Consider the following 12,739-nt stretch of genomic DNA (forward strand, 5'->3'; position numbering starts at 1 on the left):
GATTTCAGTCAGGAAGCTCAGGAGGTTGTGAACCAACAACAAAATCCTTTAATATGTGTTCTTTTGTGCTAGGCTTCTTTCACTTAGCATGTTTTCAAGTTTTATTCATGGTGTAGTATGTTTTAGTGGTTTTTGGATGCCTGAATAATATTCCATTAATTTTTTAAAATTCACTCATTAACTGATGGACATTTGGGCTGTTTACTTGTTTGCTGTTACGAATATTGCTGCTATGAACATTTATGTGCAAGTTCTTGGGTGCACATTTGTTTTTAATTCTCTTGGATATATATTAATACCTACAAGTGGAAGTTTTGGATCACATGCTAACTTTATGTTCAACTTTTGGAGGAATTGCCTACCTGTTTTCCAAAATGGCTGCACATTTTGCATTTCTTTTTTATTATTGCATCTTATTGGATATAAGTGGTACCCTGTTGGGGTTTAATTTGCATTTTCCATCAGGAATAGGATGTTGAGCTTTTTTTGAATATATATTTTATTGATTGTTTTTACAGAGAAGAAGGGAGAGGGATAGAGAGTTAGAAACATCGATGAGAGAGAAACATCGATCAGCTGCCTGCTGCACACTCCCTACTTGGGTATGTGCCCGCAACCAAGGTACATGCCCTTGATTGGAATTGAACCTGAGACCCTTGAGTCCGCAGGCCAACGCTCTATCTACTGAGCCAAACCTGTTAGGACAGATGTTGAACTTTTCATGCGCTTATTGGCCATTTTTATATCATTGTTGGAGAAATATCTACTCAGATTCTTTGCCAATTTTTAAATTGGGTTATTTGTCTTTAAATTGTTAGGTTGTAATAATTCTTTATATATTCTTATTACTAGCCTCTTATCAGATATATGATTTGCAATGTTTCTCTCCTCTGTGGGTTGTCTTTTCACTTTCTAGATAGTGTTCTTTGAAGCACAAAAGATCTTAATTTTGATAAAGTTACATTTATCTATTTTTTTTCCTTTCATTGCTTATGCTTTCAGTGTCATATCGAAGAAACCATTGTCTAATCTCAGGCACAAAGGTTTACATTTATGTTTTATTCTAAGAGGGTTTTTCTGTTTTGTTTTGTTTTGTTTTTGTTTAAGAAGTAGTGGGGTATTGGACAAAGAAAGTGAAGAAGCAATTTCCAAACAAAAGGAGTGGAAGATGAAAAGTTACAGAGTTGTGAGGGATTTGGTGATTTTTATAAGACACAGGTCCCTGGGGCATAGCATACAATTTTCTCATGTAGTGTTTCATTTTTATACAAATTGGCACTTTTACTCTCTACCAGCAAAATGTGTACACTTTTTAATAATGTATTTTAAGAGGCCTGGATGGACTGCTTTTTCTGAACACACACTGTTATATATTAGCTTAAGGTTGCCTGGGTGCTGGATAGTTTTACCATATATGTTGCCAATAATAACAAGGGAGAAAAAAACCTAGTGGAAGAGGTCATTTAATTTTTATTGATCGGCTGATATCTTAAGAATTTCATCAAGCAAAGTGACAACATACATAGCACCTGCGCTGAAAGCCTTAGCTGAGTGAACAAGAATGAATCAGTATAGTAAATAAGACATTGTTTTCCTTTTCTTGGCCTGCTACATCAAGGTCATTGTTAAAAAACACAAGTTCTCCAGAGTACTGGTCTTTAAACCTGGCTCCACATTAGAAACACCTGGAGAGATTTTAAAAAACACAGACCTAGTGAATCAGAATGCCATTTTTTGTGTGTGTTTTTACTTTAAATTTAATGCATTCAGGGATTCTCATACCCAGCCAGGTTTGGGGACCAGTGCCCCAGAGGACATTGCCATCCCCCACAGCTGTCCCACTATGTTGATGGCTTCCAGCCACATTAATCAATACAAATAAGAATAAATGAATATCATTTTCTAAAAAGATACTATATTCTGACTGTGTCAGAAATATCTTCTTAATCAGTTAGCAAAGGGACAGGAGAAGGGAATTCAGCAAGTTTAACAAAGCAGGTGGGTTTTATTCACTTGAGTGACAGAGAAAAGCCATGACCACAGTATTGTCTACAGAAACCAGTCTCAGAAGTCCATAAATTTATGCTTGCATTTAATGATCATCACTCAATAATGAAATCAGCCACAATGCTGCAACTATTGACAAGATTATCAAAAAGTGCATTTGCTTTGACTCTGAGCATACCATTTTATTAAACTAGTGGCCCGGTGCATGAAATTTGTGCCTGGGGGTTGGGGGGATGGGGTGTCCTTCAGCCTGGCCTGCATCCTCTCCAATCTGGGACCCCTGTGGGATCAGGCCTAAATCGGCAGTCGGACAACCCCCTTGCAATCCGGGACTACTGGCTCCTAACCGCTCACCTGCCTGCCTGCTTGATCTCCCCTAACCACTCTGCCTGCTGGCCTGCTTGCCCCCAACTGCACCCTCCCGCCAGATGATCACCCCCAACTGCCCTCCCCTTCTGGCCTGATCACCTCTAACCACCTCTGCCTCGGCCCTGCCACCATGGCTTTTTCTGGAAGGACATCTGGAAGGTCTCATGGTCTAATTAGCATATTAGCCTTTTATTAATATAGATAGGATATGACATACTGCCATAAGTATAACATATCTACCAGTGTTACTCCATGAGAATATGTACTTCATGCGATAGGAAGGCATCTAATACATTACATTGTATATGTTGTAAGTAGTAGGAAATACTGTATTTGTAGCAATAATATACACCCTGTGACTTCCCTTCCTGATTTGGGAATGGTTCCCCAGTTCTTTGAACATTTCCTGGCCCCTAATGTATTTTTTTTGTCATTCAGTGTAACTTTATTTACTGTTTATTGCACATGATTTGAGGTCTTTAATTTCTAACCACCAAAGATTCAAAGGACTATTTTTTCCATGAAGTTTAACATTAACATTAGTGAATTCGTGTATGCATGTGTTTTTATTGTAAACATCTGAATTATTCACATTGTCATAGATCCTGAACTCATAAGCGTGGACCATGCACAGGCTGGCAGCAAGCCAGAAAGCCACTCTGCAAGCAAACTGATACTCTGCATAAGGAGAAAAGTCATAGCATAACATTTAATGACCAACCTGAGTCACCTCAGAATGTTATATATATTGACTTCTTAATTCATATAGTATTGGGAACTCAACTGCTTGGTTGGTGACAGGGTTGACCTGGTTTCAGGAGGATTATTCCTGAAATAATTAAGGAAAGGGGGGCTCAATCTTTCTTCTTGGTTGCTTTCTCCTCCCAAGCACCTTCATCTTTCTTCTCATCCTCAGCTTCTTGGGTATCTTCTCCTTCACCTTCACCTCCTTCTTCCTCCTTTGGGTCCTCAAATTCTTCCTTGGCACCTTCTTCCTCTTCCTCTCCTTCCTCTTCCTCAGCCTCTTCCTTCTTCTCCTCCTCTTCAGCTTCTCCTTCAGAAGGGGGTTCATCCTTAGCTTCCTCGGCTTTTGCAGCCTCAATGGTCTCCTTCACTTCGATCTGCTCCTCCTGGACGTGGCTGGTGTATTAAGAAGGGAAGGAGCCAGTGGACATCAAGTAGGATCTGGTCTGTAAACCACCGTAGGCAGATCGACCAAAGACCTGGGAACCCTGGGAGTAGCCGCTGGCTATGCTTCCCATGCTGGTGAAACTGAGCCAGGTGTCCTCACCTTCCAAGAGTTTCCTATAAGCTGCAATGTCAATGTCCAGAGCCATCTTCACATTGAGGAGGTTCTGGTATTCTTTTAAATATCGTGCCATTTCACTCTTTGTAGTTCTCAACTCATTTTCTAATTTCTTGATTGTGTCCTGCCTAGCACTAACGTTCGTGTTCTGCTTATCCTCCAGCTCTTGCAGCTGCTTTCCCAGCACTTCGTTCATGCCCCGGTTTGCTTCTATCTCCAGGGTCTTGGCCTTGAGTAGTCAGCGGCTCTCGGACACCTCTTCCTTGGCAGCGCGCACCTCGTAGGTGTTCTTGGCAGCACTCTCGATCAGCAAGGTGAAGTGGCTCTTGCACCATTCTTCGGCATTCTGCATGTTCTTGGCAGCCAGCTTCTCTTACTGGGCATGATGTCCTTGAGCATAGTGGAGAGGTCGGATCTCCACGGAGATCTGAGCATACTGGATCTGTGCCTGCAGCTCGGTGATCTCTTCATGTACCTTCTTCAGAAAGGCGATTTTGTCCATCAGGCTTTTGATGCACTTTTCCAGCTCAGCGCCAGCGAGAGCCGCCTCATCTGCACCTTTGCGCGCCTCCATCAGCCAGCCCTCTGCATCCTCATGGTTCAGCACCTCTTCCTGGTAGCACGCCTGCAGGTTGCTCCCAGCCACTTCAGAGCCCCTGTGCCTCCTAACTGCCCATTTTCCTCTCCTCTCCAGGGACGGGGCACAGGCATCCCATTTTCATTAAAATGTTCAACCCAGGCCTTCTCCACCGGTGTCCGCAGGCAGCCCGAGGGCAGACAGTGATCCTGGAGACTCTGGCCACCCCCGCCTGCCCCCACCTGCCCTGTCCCGATCGCCGCCTGGACTCCACGGGCAGTCTCAGGCGCTGTCCATGCCACCTGCCCAGTACCCTGTGAGCAGCATCAGGCACTGTCCATGCCGCCTGCCTGTTTCCGATTGCCGCCTGGACCCTGCAGGCAGTGGTAGGTGCTGCCTGTTGGAACTGACCAGTCCTGATTGCCACCTGGACCCCAGGGCGATGTCAGGTGCTGTCCATGCCACCTGCCTGCCCCCGATCACGGCCTGGAACCCGCGGGCAGCATCAGGCGCTGTCCATGCTGCCTGCCCAATCCCAATTGCCTCCAGGACCCCGTGGACAGCATCAGGTGCTGTCCATGCCGCCTGTCCGGTAGCCCATGGACAGCATCAGGTGCTATCCATGCCGCCTGCCTGTTTCCGATTGCCGCCTGGACCCCACGGGCAGCATCAGGCTCTGCCTGCTGGAACTGACCGGTCCCGATTGCTGCCTGGACTCCACGGGGGGCATCAGGCACTACCTGCCCCACCTGCATATGCAAATTTACCCACCATCTTTGTTGGGTTTATTTGCATATCACTCCTGATTGGCTGTGGGTGTAGTGGAGGTATGGTCAATTAGCATCTTTCTCTTTTATTAGGGTAGATGGGCTGAAGTCAGTGGAGAAATAACCAGGAATCAGTTTTATTTTTTTCCCACCTCCGCCTTCAGATATTCTCTGATAAATTTCCCTTCTCAACCACTGGACAGAATCTCCAGTAGAAATCTCAGTCGCTACTATGGGCATAAAAAGTCCAGTTCACATCCAGTTCAAACATTCATCTCAGCTTGACCCAATCTGTCACCTTGGGAACTTGAGGTGGTGGTGATGGTGGGGGGTAGGCCTGGAGGAAAGTTTGGTTGGTTTTATTCTTATTAGTTATTTCTCCTTCTACCTTCTCCAAGGTAGGGTATAGGGGAGCATAGAGGAGATAAATGGTGATGAAAACAATCACAACAACCAAGATGAAGAAAGGCTGTCCCAAGGGAATAACTTTCCCAAACCACAGGGCCACAAAGTAGGTGGGCAGACAGGTCTCTTGGGTCCTGATCCAGCACTTTCATTTCTGTACCTGCCACTCACCACATCACTTGTACCGCTTCGTGATTACTTTGTTCTATAAATCTTTCTTTTTTCCACTCTCCCTAACCTTTTCTTCTAGGTGTTGTCTCTTTGGCCTTTCCAGTTCCTTCCACAAGACAGACCTGACTGATGAAGGTTGTTTTAGAGGAACTCCTGGAGACATCAGAAATACACTTGTCAAATCAAGGCCTAGCAGGGCTTCACCACTCAAACATTTCCTCTCTTTGTCTGGTACCAACTTCGGTTACCCTGAAATAATACTTCCTCACATCCTGGAGACAGAGGGAGGGAGAGGGAGGGAGGAAGAGAAAGAGAGAGAAAATAAGTGAATGAATGTGAATCAAAAAAATAAAAATAAAACAAAACAAATGATGCTATTACATTTGGATATCCATAGGGTAAAAAGAGGAGAGAGAGAGAGAGAGAGAGAGAGAGAGAGAGAGAGAGAGAGAGAGAGAGAAGAAAAGGAACTTTAGGTAAATGGGCAAATAGTGTAATGTTTTAGCTATTTATTATATGATTTAAAAAGCATGAAGAAAATACAACACTTACGTACCAACTACCCAGCTTAAGAAATATAGCATTTCCAGTATAGACCCACAAATCCTTATTTGAAACCCAAGTTGTGTTTTAAATTTCAGAATAGTTCAAATTTTGGAAAGGCTAATGCTGTGTATAGTTCATGTATTACATAACACTTCCAGTGAGGGCTGGGGCCATACCTCTAGTTAAATACATTCATATATCTACAACCTAAATGTTTGGCTATTTAGCCTAAATGAGGTAAAATTCTCTTGATCCTCCTAATGAGTTTTGGAATTTCACAATGACAGCCGGGGCAGGCGATCTACATAATGAACGCACACCCTCGGAATCCCTTCCTGATCACCATTGCCTTTGCTGCTGCCAGAGATGTCTACTCTCCAGAATTAGTTTAGAATTCTCAGGCATTCCTTTACAACTTGGCTATATATCTTTGTCTCCTATATATTGCTTTGTGTTTTACTCATTTGAGAGGCAAATTTTCACATGACAAGTGTTGTTGGAATCTGGAAATGGCGTTCCTTTATCAGATCCAGTGCCCAAATGCAGGCTCCTTAGTTTGTTTGTTTTGATTTCTTTTCCCCCAGTTTTATTGAAATATAATTGCTATATAACATTGTATTGGTTTTAGGTGTACAGCATAATAATTTGATATATGTATATATTGTGAAATGATTACCACACTGAATTTAGTTAACACCTATTACCTCACAGTTAAAGTGTTTTTCCTTCTGATAAAAACTTTTAAGATTTACTCTCTTAGCAACACAGTATTGTTAACTATAGTCACCATGCTGTACATGCATCCCTATGAATTATTTATCAGTGGAAGTTGTATCTTTTGATCACCTTTACTCATTTCCCCCACTCTAGTCCCTCACCTCTGGTAACAGCAATCTGTTTCTATGAGTTTAATTTTTTTCTCTGTCTGATTTATTTCACTTAGCATAGTGCCCTCAAGGTTTTTTAGTTTTGTGGGGCATATTTGTGGGGATTCTTCAGCTAACCTCCTCAGGGAACTTCACCATGAATTCTCCTCTTTCAAGGGAGATGCCTTCTATGACCTCATTCACCACACCTCCTTACCTCTGCTCTGCAGCTTTCTACCTACATAATGTGGTTTTCTTATTTATAATGATTTCCAGGGGTTAAAATGGCAACATTCTTTTTATTTATTTATTTTTTTTATTATTGATTTTTTACAGAGAGGAAAGGAGAGAGATAGAGAGTTAGAAACATTGAAGAGAGAGAAACATCGATCAGCTGCCTCCTGCACACCCCCCACTGGGGATGTGCCCGCAACCAAGGCACATGCCCCTGACCAGAATCGAACCTGGGACCCTTCAGTCCGCAGGCTGACGCTCTATCCACTGAGCCAAACCGGTTTCGGCAAAATGGCAGCATTCTTATTCAGCCAGGACTGGAAGTGGCTTATTTATGGAGTCTGACATGTCAGGTATTTCCTGTTTGGATGGTCAAAAAAGAGAATAAATACTTGGCTAAAATTAATATTATTCAGATAATATTTAAAACCCCTCTTTTCCTCACAATTATTATATCATATTTATTGAGGTATAATTTACATACAATGCAACTTAAAATGTATAGTTCTATGAATCAGCAAATGAATATTATGTCAACACCACCATCATCAAGAAATAGAGATGTCCATTTTCTTAAAAAGTTTCTTCATGTCCCTGAATAGTTAATCCCTTCCCATACTCCCAGGGTCTGCCGAATACTGATTTTACTCTGTCCCTATAGTTCTCATTTTCTAGAACAGCATGTGAAGGGAAGTGTGCACTATATAGCCTTGTGTCTGTCTTCTTTCACTTAGCATGATGCTTTTGAGATTCATCCACGTTGATGATGTATCACAGTTTTTTTTTTTTGTTTTTTTTTTTGTGTGTGTGTGTGTGTGTGCTGAGAAGTGGTTTTGTACTAGTATATTCATCTGTTTACCAGTTGATGGACCTTTGGAGCAATTATGAATAAAAATTCTATAAATACTGTGATCACAAAGAAAGTCTTAAAAATATTTCCAAATTATAAATTAGAAAATCCACATTTTCTGATCATACCATAAGTAAAATTACAAGTAATTAATGAAGTGTCAACTAAAGAATTTTAACACTTTTGAAATTTAAAATAAAAACAAAAAATTTCATAAACACCTCTCTGGTCAAAGGGAAAAATCAAACTTTACAGACTATTTAGAAGTAAAGGACTCAAATAGCACATGTAACCTTATATGCTTTTATTATTAAACTAGAAGCCCAGTGCACGAAATTTGTGCACGGAGGGGGGTTGTCCCTCAGCCCAGCCTGTACCCTATCCAATATAGGACATCCCTCTCACAATCCAGGACTGCTGGCTCCCAACTGCTTGCCTGCCTGCCTTCCTGATTGCCCCTAACCGCTTCTGCCTGCCAGCCTGATCACCCCCTAACCACTCCGCTGCCAGCTTGGTTGATGCTTAACTGCTCCCCTGCCAGCCTGTTTGCCCCCAACTTCCCTCCTCTGCCAGCCTGGTCACCCCTAACTGCCCTCTCCTGCAGGGTTGATCACCTCCAACTGCCCTCCCTTGCAGGCCTGGTCCCTCTCAACTGCCCTCCCTTGCAGGCCAGGTGCCTCCTAACTGCCCTCTCCTGCTGGCCATCTTGTGGTGGCCATCTTGTGTCCACATGGGGGCAGGATCTTTGACCACATGGGGGCAGCTATATTGTGTGTTGGAGTGATGGTCAATCTGCATATTACTCTTTTATTAGGTAGGATAGAGGCCTGGTGCATGGGTGGGGGCCAGCTGGTTTGCCCTGAAGGGTGTCCCAGATCAGGGTGGGGGTTCCCTTGGGGCATGGGGCAGCTTGAGAGAGGGGCCTGTGGTGGTTTGCAGGCCAGCCACACCTCCTGGCAACCCAAGCGGAGGCCCTGGTATCTGGAATTTATTTTCCTTCTACAATTGAAACTTTGTAGCCTGGAGCGGAGCCAAGCCTGCTGCTCCCTCCACGGGCCGGCAGCCATTTCTGTGGCAGTTAATTCACCTTCTACAATTGAAACTTTGTAGCCTTAAGCGGGTGGGCCCGGCCAGGGTGTGAGGAAAGCTTTGCTTCCCCTGTTGCCGCCGGCAACCCTGGCCTGCTCTCTCAAGCTCCATTCTGCTGCCATTTGTTTGAATTTGTTTACCTTCTATAATTGAAACTTTGTAGCTTGAGTGGAGGCTTAGGCCTGCAACGGCTATGGAAAGCTTGGCTTGCTCTGTTACCTGGGAAACCTTGCTCTCTGTGGCTGTAGCCATCTTGGATTGGGTTAATTTGCATACTCGCCCTGATTGGCTGGTGGGCGTGGCTTGGCTGGTGGGCGTGGCTTATGTAGCAGAGTGATGGTTAATTTGCATATTACCATTTTATTAGAGAGGACTAGAGGCTTGGTGCATGAAAATTCATGCACTGGAAGGGGGGGGGTCCCTCAGCCAGGCCTGCCCCCTCTCCCTGTCACAGTCCGGGAGCCCTCAGGGGCAAGAGGTGACCTGGAGATCAGGGGTAAGCAACACCCCTATCACACCTCTGCTGCTGCCACTACTGGCAGCACAAGCCTTGGCCAGCCCTGGTTACTTGAGCCTCAGGCGGCCTTGGGCGGCTGGGAAGCCACCATCCGAGGCTTGTCTGCACCTTGGGCATCAGCTGGGCAGCCACCATCTGAGACTTGTCTGCACTTTGGGCTGGTCCTGGGTGGCTGGGGGGCTGAGAGGACTGGGGGACTCTGGAGGCAGGCGTGCGAAGCAGCCAGGCCCGCCCCAGCAGGGCTAAGGGGACTGGGCACCGCCATCTTGTGGCTGTGGGCGCTGCCATCTTTGAGGGCTTGGCAGTCAATTAACATATTCCCTCCTTATTATCTGTGGGCACTGCCATCTTTGAGAGCATCACAGTCAATTAGCATATTCCCTCCTTATTGGCTGTAGGCACCACCATCTTTTGCAATGGCGTGAGGGTCAATTAGCATATTCCCTCTTTATTAGATAGAATAAGATAAAATGAAAATTAAAACAACAGGCATTTTATTAAAGAAGTTATCAAATGGTAATAAAATATAGTAACCTTAAAAATTATAGGAAAAATAAATTGATTTAAGCTAACTATAACTACAAAATAATAAAAAGACAAAAATAAATATTTATATATATTTAATATAAGACTTAGTTATTTAAAACATTCAATAAAAATATAGTCTTCTGATAGCTAATTAAGAATGGCAGATAAATGTACACTAGGAATATAAAACAGGAGTATAATATGCAAGAAGAGTGAAATTTCAAAAACTGTAACACAGGGCTATATATAGGGCTATAAGATTCAAAATTATTGAAGAAATGGAAAACTTTCTAGGCAAATATTAATGAACAAAATTGAAGCAAAAGCATAAAATTTAAATTTGTAAATGGCATAGAGTGAAAAAATTGTCAGTATATGTAGCCCCCATAAAGGCATTTGTCTAGTGACATAATGGAAATTTTTTGGCACATATTCAATGAAAAGTTATTTAAGTATGTTTCAGGAGATTTCAGATTAAAATAAGTAGTTCAACACAACCATTTGTATCTTTACTTTTTCCAATTCCAACAAAAGTTATTAAGGAAAAATAATAAAAATAAAGAAGATAAAAAAACCTATGAGGATGAAGAGAATTGGAGAAAAGACAGTAGCAGAATGGAAGAAAAATGTCATATTGTGTTTAGAAGGTGGAACGCAGCTACAGAGAGTAAACTGGGCAGAGCAGAGGGAAGTTGAAATATTAATACTTGGCAAAAGAGGACAATGAAGAGGTGCCCAGAGATTCGCCCAGCAAAACTCAAGAAAGGCTCAGAGTCCTGCAAGATGTAGAAGATTTAGTGCTGAATACTTACTGATTGGCTGAAAGCCCATAGAACTGCGGTTTTCAATCTTTTCAATCTCATGACACACATAAACTAATTACTAAGATTCTGAGGAAAGCCAAAAAACTATATTTTTTGCCAATCTGACTAAATAAATAGGTATAATTTTGATTCATGCACACCAGACAGCTATTGTGTTGGCTGTTGTCATTTTTTTATTTGACAGTCTAAGGGGAAAGAGGTCGGTGTTCCTGACTAAATAGTCAGGTATAGCATGTTTTAAAAATTCTTGCAGTACATCAATGTCCCAAGGCAGGCTGGTTGAAATTTGCTGCCAAAGATTAATTAGAGTGGTTTCACATAATAGCCACTCTAATTACCTGATTACTACCTTAAGACAATATATCTTGTTCTAAGGAGAAATAGAACCAGAGACCCTCATACTCAAGAACACTGCAAACGGCGAAGAATGGAAGATAGATGTATACTAAAAGCAAAACAGGTGTGCATTGGTGAGTTCTGCCACCTCCCTTTCCTCTGCTCCCGACCCTTCCCTCTTGACCCCAGTCTCCAGAATGTACACAACAGGGGTCAAAGCTGTCCTTTGCTCCTCACGCAGGAGAGTGGGAGATTATCCTGTGGAGACACTGAACAGCCCCCAAGAAAAGGCCTGAGAGTCTCTCAAAAGATCTGGAATGTTGCCTCATTGCATTATAGTGGCCACCACTCAATAAGCCTGCCCCGTGCCCACTGCATTTTCAGTCAAGTTTTTATTGACTCATTCATAGATGAAGAGAAGGCCAAATAATACCAGATATTTGAGGAGTGATTTTAATATTAAAGATAGAGAACAAAACAAAACAAAACAAAATAAAAGATCAATTAGGGAAAATGGCCTTGGGGAAAATTAAAAACAAATCAGGGAGCACAAGAAAACTATGCTGCCTCTCAAAATATAAAATAGTTTTTAGTATGTGCGGAGAGATAGGAGAAAAAGTTATGTGGCAAAACACTGCATTCATGAGCAAATGGAAGATGTTATATAAAAAGGACCATTAGAACATAGGGAAGTCTTAGAAATTTCAAATAAAGCAACCACATGAATTTAAATGAATGTTTGAAAGATAAAATGAAGAACTATCTTAGAAATTAGAATACAAAGAAGTTTACAATAAAGTTGAAAAGATAACATTTGTGAATCAATGCCTAAAGTCCAACATCCAAATAATAGACAGTTTAAGAAGAGACAGCTGAGAAAACAGAGAAGAAATAATATGAGGAAAAATCCCAGCAGTGAAGGGTTCAAGTCTTCAGACAGTAAGGTCCCTTGTGTCTAGTTCAATGAATGAAAAAAGCTCACCCTATGGCTGTGCCATTGGGACACTATTTATTTATTTATTTATTTATTTATTTATGTTTGTATGTATGCATGTATTTATTACATCTATCTTTATTGTTGAAAGTATTACATACAGATGTCCTCCTTCTTCCCCCATTGAACCCCTCCACCTCATCCCTGCCCCCAGGCCTTCACAGCAGTAAAGAGCAAAATTTTAGGCTTCTTCTGAAAAGAAAAAAGTCATCTATGAGTAAATGGTGATCATTAGATGTTCCTGGAATTCTTAAAAATATAACCAGATGCTAAAAAGCTGTTGAACAACATGTTAATATTTGAGTGAAAAGTATTTTTAGTTGCTAATTGTATATACCCAGACAACCTACTAA

At 42.2% G+C, this 12,739-nt stretch overlaps 1 pseudogene across 1 annotated transcript in view; it reads right to left on the reverse strand.

Annotated features, from left to right (window-relative positions):
• Nucleotides 1–3,230: 3,230 nt before the first annotated feature.
• LOC307111656 (neurofilament light polypeptide-like) overlaps nt 3,231–12,739 on the reverse strand; it is a 39,441-nt pseudogene continuing 29,932 nt past the window's right edge. The window contains exon 2 of the transcript in view: nt 3,231–4,370. The product of the transcript in view is annotated as a neurofilament light polypeptide-like (transcript). The remainder of the gene's footprint in view (nt 4,371–12,739) is intronic.

The sequence above is a fragment of the Cnephaeus nilssonii genome (assembly GCF_951640355.1).
Source record: "Cnephaeus nilssonii genome assembly, chromosome: 15".
In the NCBI taxonomy this organism is placed as follows: domain Eukaryota; kingdom Metazoa; phylum Chordata; class Mammalia; order Chiroptera; family Vespertilionidae; genus Cnephaeus; species Cnephaeus nilssonii.